Genomic DNA, 8,420 nt, shown 5'->3' on the forward strand with positions numbered 1-8,420 from the left:
CCCAGACTGTACTAGACACTGGGCAAATGACTTAAGATAATTTCTGGTCCAAAGATTTTACTATCTAAACAGAGAAAAAAAAAATGGGTGGAAAGTAGAGAAGTGAACACATTTGCGCAAGTTTACACAGAAGGTAAGCAGCAAGCTACAAACAGAACCCAGGTCTCTGGGCTACCCATTCAGGTGCACTGTGTACCAGGCCACACTGCCTAATGTGTCATACAATAGCAGGTTTAAAAGGACTGTAAGGCAGATAACAGCTCCTCCAATCTCCTCCCCATCCCTCCAAGTGACTGGGCCATGTACACACTACATTCAGCTGTCAGAGCCAAGGCAAAAAACTTTAGCTTAACCTTATCTGGTTGGGCCTACGTATTAAATGAGTCTCCAGACAGTCGGAAAGGATCAAGAGGTGTGTGCACATTGCAGGGAATATACAATATATTCCTACTTTCTCCTAAAGGTGGAACCTCTGAATATTCCCTAGAAAGGCAAAAAACTCTAGATATCTGTGCATGTGCTCTAAGGGGGGAGTGAGGTGGGGGATTTCTCCCTAACTCATGGCAATCAGTGCAGTTCTCTCCACACGATCAAGAGTCACTATAGTTAAACATCTAATTCCATTTATGCCCCCAAATGTCGTTAGTATCCAATATGCCCCTTAAATATTTGGGCATATTGTATTACTGTTCTCACTTAGCCCCCGTTCTGTGTGTTTATCTAGACACTTCACACCAGTTTGAAGGTAGCAGCACGAGAATGTTTAAAGTGATATCTGAAGGGCAAGATCTAATACAGCAGCTTTAGCTTTCTTCACACTACAGTGACTTCAGGCTTTGCAATATCGATCACCAGCTATTTGAAAACTTACTTGATCTGGAATCTGCACTGTTTTTAAATGAAAACTATTTTGGTTAATGGCACAATCCACTTTCTACCATTAAAAGAATTTTTCATTACAGAAACATTTCTATAACATGTAATTTCAAGCATGAAAGCAAGTGGTGTATATTTAACAAAAAAACTACCAAACATTACAAGTTTATTAAGAATCTGAGACATTGCTGAAGGCAAGAAGATTCACTTAAGGATAATGGGCCAAATTCAGCCCTCATCTAACTCCACTGATTTCAAAAAAATCTGTGCCTGCTTATACCAGGGAAAAATTTGGCTTTAAATCTGCAATATTTGTCAAGTATAAATGATATTAAGGTGCCTGGTTTTTCGAAGATTCAGAGCACTCACAGCTTCGAATAATTTCAATGGAAACTGCAGGCAATGAACACCTCTGGTAGTCAGTCCATTAATCTCTAACCGTAGCATCAAATGTTACCCTATGATTTGGTTGTGTGAATTAACTCTTAAATCCATGACACAAGAAAGATGTACTGGACAGGGATTTCTAGGAGTCCTCTTTCAACTCAATATGGTTCTATAACAACATGTTCAAGGCAAGGAAATTCTCTTAAAGATAGTGGGTCAAATTCAGCTCTCAACTAACTTCACTGATTTCAAAGAAACTGTGCATGCTGGAAGAGAAAACCCCAATGACTTAAATATGCTTCAAAATCTTTTTTAAAAGACAAGAGCAGGTATTTTGTGGGTTACTCTTAGGTTATAGGTCTACACTAGCAGCACTTTGATGGTATAACTATACTGGCAGATTATACCAGCAAAGCTCTCCTAGTGAGGATGCAGTTTATAACAGCGGAACTGCCCTTTTGCTAGTATAGCTTATTCCAGCCCCCTTGAGGAAAATAATCTCTACCAACAAGAATTCAGTTTGCCAGTATAACTGTGTTTACACCAGGTGCTTTTGCCAACACAGCTATGCTGGTCACAAATCACTCATCTAATCCCTGACCAGCACAGCTATGCCATCAAGATTTTGTTGTGTAGACCTGACCTCAGATTAACATTTTGGGACAGATGCTTTTGTCTCAATTATCAAAGTGCCTGAGATTCTGTATGTCTAGAAAACTGCACGTTAGTCTAGTCAGAAATGAGTTAAAACAGAGCTAACTGTTTTGGACAGGGCTGAAGACTTTTTAAACACCTACTCATCTGAGGACCAAGCACACTAGCCTGGATGAAGAACACCTAGACTGCCATATACCTTGATCTTCGCTATGGGAAGTGAGGTCCTCGCTAGATGCTCCCTTCTTAGACCTCACTCCTGCTGCCAGGCGAGACTAGTGTGGCAGCTGTGTAGCAGTATTCACTAATGCAGGATCGGGTTCCCAGGTTCTCTATCTTGCTTTTCACTTTTAAGTGGTCATTACACTGCACCTGCACTGTATATGATCAAACAAATATCAATAGGCCACTGAACACCTTTCAGGAAGTAATTGCTTCCATTAACAATGGTTGAATCAATGACAAAGGCTCTATCTCCTCATTATCTTGAGCCATGCAGTTCATTTCTTCCTCTGCCAAGCCTACCCTTTACACATTCTTAGGCTCCCCTTAGATACTTTCACAAGTAAGAGCAAAATACAATTCGCATAAGCAATGAGACTTAAAGGAGTTGATTCATATTGTTGTTCCTATACTTGAGAATCTGTCTAAGAGCAGCTTTTGGGAGATGGTGAAGTGAAAGACCAAAGGATAAATACAACATCGTAAGGTACGACCAGACTCAGAATAGCAACAAGACTCACTGAGGTTATAAATCATTCCTTCAGCCTGGATATTCAAAGGTGCCTAAAGGAAGTAAGCACTCAACTCAATTAAGTTCAATGAAAGTAGCATTCCCTGAGTTCTCTTAGCCTTCATTGAAAAGCCTCGTTCTATTAGATACAAACTCCTTCTCAAAAAACGGTCCAAAGGGGAAGGTCTTTAGTTGGTATTTTTCATCAGCACAAGATTTAGAAAGAGAATGATCAAAGTGTGAACTCAGGATTTGTCCAATGAAATAGTCACAGTATTATTGTCCTGAATAAGAATTACTGCTGGGTTTTGGGCTACTCAAATGTGTCATAAATCATTAAAAATAGATCCCAGGTAATTTAACCATTGTATGATATAACCCATTTTGCAAGTTACAGTAAAAAAAAAAAAAAAAAAAAAAAAACCCACTGGTTTTTGAATGTACATTGGCCAAACTGGACAGAGTCTACGCAAAAGAATAAATGGACACAAATCTGACATCAGGAATCATAACATTCAAAAACCAGTGGGAGAACACTTCAACCTCTCTAATCACTCAGTGACAGACTTGAAGGTGTCAGTTTTGCAACGAAAAACTTCAAAAACAGACTCCAAAGAGAGACTGCTGAACTCGAATTAATATGCAAATTAGACAATTAACTTCGGCCTAAACAGAGACTGGGAATGGTTGGGTCATTACACTAATTGAATTTTTTTTCCCCCCATGTTAAGTTCTCCTCACACCTTCTATGGGTCATCTCGATTATCACTTCAAAGTTTTTTCTTCTGCTGCTACTGATAGCTCATCTCAATTGATTGGCCTCTTACAATTGGTATGCGTACTTCCACCTTTTCATGTTCTCTGTATGTATAAATATCTTCTGTCTGTGTTCCACTCTATGCATCTGAAGAAGTGAGCTGTAGCCCACAAAAGCTTATGCTGTAATAAATCTGTTAGTCTCTAAAGTGCCACAAGTACTCCTGTTTTTTTTTTGCGGATACAGACTAACACGGCTGCTACTTTGTAACCAGTAAAAATTAAAAAAAATTAAAAAAAATAAAAAATAAGAAGTCCTTGTCATTAAGTCTGAAAGAAAATGTTGTGCTCAGGAAGAATTCCTGTTAGACAGCTCTAGATGCTATTGACCTCTCTATCCAGTGATCAGGCCGAGATACTGTGAGTTCCCTTACACCTCCTTGGCTGCTTGCACCTCACTCCTGATCCGAAGGGGCCATCTCTAAGCGTGAAAGGAGAGCTCATTAATCTTTGCCCTTGCTGCTGCTGAAATTGCCAGTGAGGGCCAGTTAGGGCTATTTAGTGCCAAATGTGGTTGTAGTTTGTTATATGGACACCTGTCAAAGCTGGACTAAGACCCAATTTATTTCATAGGTCATGCTTAAAGCTGCACATTTGTCAGAGGGGTGAGAATGTCATGGATACCGTGACTTCTCTGTTTGTCAATGATTTCAATGTGGAAAGGCCCTAGGTGGGTAACACCCCATTGGTCCAGAGGGGAGGTAGTGTCAGAGAGTAAGTCAGCCCCACACTCACTGCACAGCAGGGGGGATGGCCAGAAATTTGAGTGAGTGGTACTGAGGCCTGACACATGGAGTTGCAGCAACACTCACTGCTGCCCACGCCGGGGTGAGTGCGGGTCGGGCTCACATTCAACTCCCAGACCCATGGGACAAGAGCTGCTGCTGTCTGGGGTGAGTGTGGTTGGGCTCACTCACTCTCCCCTGCCACTCGGGCCATCCCCCTTCACCAGGCCAGGATTAGTATTATAGTGCCGGGGCAGAGGGTGCTAATGTGGGTGGTCAGGGCAAGGAGGAAGCAGCAGAGAAGGATGCTAGCCTATATTTTAGCAAAGTATAGTTGAATTTCATTTGTCAAAGCATTTTTTTTAATCAATCAGCACAAAATCCTTGACTTTTACTAAAATTTACTGTGACTGCTCTGATTTTTGATGATAATGCAGAAACAAATCTAAAACCTTATGGCTGTTCACCATGACTGATAAAAAAAAAACAACCACTCATCTTGGTGGCTTTTTCAATTGTTTCTGGAGAAAAAGAGGTCAAATTTGCAAAAAATAAAAGTTAAAATACTGTATAAACTCTTAATTTAAAGACTTACCTTATATATCTGAAGACCCAGTACCTGTTTCCACAAAAGCAGAAATCATTGTAAATTTGTTAGTACTCTGGCTCTCAGTTGCGGGTTTTCAGTTCCTGCTTCCATATCTGTGGAAACCTACATTGGATCATCAAAAGTCATGGTAAAGGTCTAAAGCTATATTTTAAACAACTCCAAGCTACACAAAACAAGTCTTATCCCTGCCTTATAGTTTGCATAGTAACCTTTTCAACCAAAACAGCCAAACAGAAGACCTTATGTTGTCAATGTCAGCTGCTGACTGCTTGCTAAGGTAAGGCCTTGTCTACGCAGGGGAATTGACTGGACTATTTATTGTAGAATAAGCACAGTGATTATTCCAGCATTAAGTGACTTACTCTAGAAGAGAGTATCCACATGGGGAGCTATTCCGGAACAGCTTATTCCAGTCAATCCCCCTGTGTAGACAGGGCTTAAGTGACAATTTCCAAAGCCAACCGAAGAATTAAAACTCACTTAACATTTAAAAAGCTGAAGGCAGCATGGCCAAGCAGTTTGAGCACAGGGATGAAGTCAAGGACTCCTCAATTCAATCGTAGCTCTGCCATTGGCCAGCTGTGACCTTAGGCAAGTTACATCACCACTGTGCCTCCATTTCCCTATGTACAAAATGGGGCTAATGCTATTCACCGCCTATAGGGATACTGTGAGAATAAATGTTTGCACAGTTGTTTCAAAATGTAAAGCGTTTATAGTGAGCATTAGTTATGGGAAATAAAAAGCGTATTTAAAGTTTTACAACTTTTTAATAAGAACTCATGATTTTTAGTGGCTATGTTGGACACCCACACTTTTTTTTGGCTGATTTAAGGTACACACCAATATACCCAAGGTTGAGTACTTGACAGAACTACACCCCTTCAGTTGCCGCTTACTTGTGCCCTAATTGAGAATAACATGATGTGAAAAATAATAAAAAGAAACACTCAGGAAAAGATGCGACAATATGGCTTCCCATCACCCAGGAACTGGGAAGCAGGATGGTTCTCCCCTCCTCAGTCTGGCAAACGCTTTGTATGGTTGTGACTTGATTTGTCCCCATACACAAGCACTGATAACAGGAATGCTCAGAGCTCTAGGAACAACATTCCCTAATAACATGAATGTGCATCTGTGTTCATCTTTGGTTTAGATTAAGAAACAAAAGTTTCCCAGCAAAGTTCTCCAGAGCAAAAATGGAAAAGTTTTTCTTTTAAAAAAAACAAAACTCCGGAGTTTACTGCATGCTTGAAAACCCGAAAAAACGGAGGTAAGCTTTTCAAGAGTGCTCGGTGTTGGCTTAACTCTGTTTCCACGGAAGTCAATGGGACTTTTACCACTCACCTCAGTGGGAACAGAATTAGGCCAACAGAGTACTTTGACTCAGGAGTCAAAGGCCCTATGTAATGTGGATTGAGGCTGCCTCCTGAGTCACTTAGGCACTTTTGAAAATTTTACCCTACATCAGTGATACTCAGACTGAGGACTGCGAGCCACCAGTGGCTTTTTAATATGTCTCCTGCAGCTCTTTGCAGCACAGGATATTAAAAAGCTGTGATTTAATTATTAACCAATCTAAGTTACTAACCAATCAGGTTGCTTTTACTACCGGTATGTTATTAACCAACTGTAGTTGATAATACTTGGTCAGACATTTTGCTGTGAGAATGAGCATACACACACACACGATATTTCCTGACATACTGTTTAAATATGAATATATAGTACCATAGTAAATGAAACAATGGATTCACACTACTATGGCTCTTTTGGGTAATGCTGATCACTAACTTGGCTCCTGAACCACTGAGGAGTGAATCATAGAATATCAGGGTTGGAAGGGACCTCAGGAGGTCATCTAGTCCAACCCCCTGCTCAAAGCAGGACCAATTCCCAACTAAATCATCCCAGCCAGGGCTTTATCAAGCCTGACCTTAAAATCCTCTAAGGAAGGAGATTCCACCACCTCCCTAGGTAACCCATTCCAGTGCTTCATCACCCTCCTAGTGAAAAAGTTTTTCTTAATATCCAACCTAAACCTCCCCAACTGCAACTTGAGACCATTACTCCTTGTTCTGTCATCAGGTACCACTGAGAACAGTAGCAGCTATCAAATCCCCCCTCATTCTTCTCTTCTGCAGACTAAACAATCCCAGTTCCCTCAGCCTCTCCTCTAAATCATGTGCTCCAGCCCCCTAATCATTTTTGTTGATCAGTGAGTATCACTGCCCTAGACTATTTTTTCATCTGGGCCAGCAGGGACTAGGATCACAGCCTGGGCTAAGAGAGACAAAGAAGAGTGTCTATGTTGCTCAACAGCAACTCCTTCCCAGTCTCACAGAGTGGTGCCCACACCAAACAAAAAAAAAAGGGGGGGGGGGGAAAGAGAAGAGAACCATCCCGTCCAAGTACTCTTGAGGCAATGAGATGAAGCTGTGGGCAAAGAACAGCTGCAGCTGGTAAAATCCCCATGGACATAGAGGATTTAGTTTTAGATGCTAGAGTTCAGTAAACACCATGTGAACATTCTAGAGCCAACTGCTTTCGTGTGTGTAGGGATCTAGATCTATAAAGGCCATACATATGTGGAATCAGCACTGGGCAGTCAGGACAGATTTCACACTTCCTGGTCATGCCAGGTCCTTCTAGTCTAGTTCGGTTTGAAATGAGAAAGCCTAAAGGCATTTATTAACAAATATTTGACAGCTAGGAAGCATGCTGATACATCCATCCTCATTTAAAATGAATGTGTGTGTTGAAGAATAGATATGGGATTGATAGACATGGAGAATGAAGTCTTTCATTCATCCATCCATGCAATAGTGGCAGTTCAGGAAAACGTTAGCTTCCTTACATTGCCCCACCAATGTGCCTCAACCCTGACATGTCTTTATACCTGCTCCTGTATTTTTCACTCCATGCATCTGATGAAGTGGGTTCTAGCCCACGAAAGCTTGAATCTATTTCCCCATGTTAAGTTATCCTCACACCTTCTATGGGTCATCTCGATTATCACTTCAAAAGTTTTTTTTTTTTTCCTCCTGCTGACGATACCTCATCTCAATTGATTGGCCTCTTACAGTTGTGGCATGGCTACTTCCACCTTTTCATGTTCTCTGTATGTATAAATATCTTCTGTGTGTTCCATTCTATGCATCCGATGAAGTAGGCTGTAGCCCACGAAAGCTTATGCTCAAATAAGTTTGTTAGTCTCTAAGGTGCCACAAGTACTCCTGTTCTTTTTGCGGATACAGACTAACATGGCTGCTACTCTGAAACCAAATAAATTTGTTAGTCTCTAAGGTGCCACAAGGACGCCTCATTGTTTTTCCTGACAGAGTGGTGATTCTTTTAGGGCCAAAAGGAAAGTTCATTTTCAATTCCTTCTCCACTGAGACTGACAAGGAGTTCATAGCTCTGAATGGAGACTCATTTCACATATGCTGACCTGGGCTAAGTTTGAATAATTGACTAAGAGCAATTCCTTGGCCACAATGAGCTAGAGAGTCCTGAAGCACTAGCAAATACAGATCTTCACAATAGCTTTTGGAAGCAGTAACCCATGGAAGGAAAGGTATTTCACACACCAGATGTCCACCTGGCACCCTAAATCTAG

Source organism: Terrapene carolina, unplaced genomic scaffold (genome assembly GCF_002925995.2).
Source record: "Terrapene carolina triunguis isolate 2854851 unplaced genomic scaffold, T_m_triunguis-2.0 Scaffold552, whole genome shotgun sequence".
In the NCBI taxonomy this organism is placed as follows: Eukaryota; Metazoa; Chordata; order Testudines; family Emydidae; genus Terrapene; species Terrapene triunguis.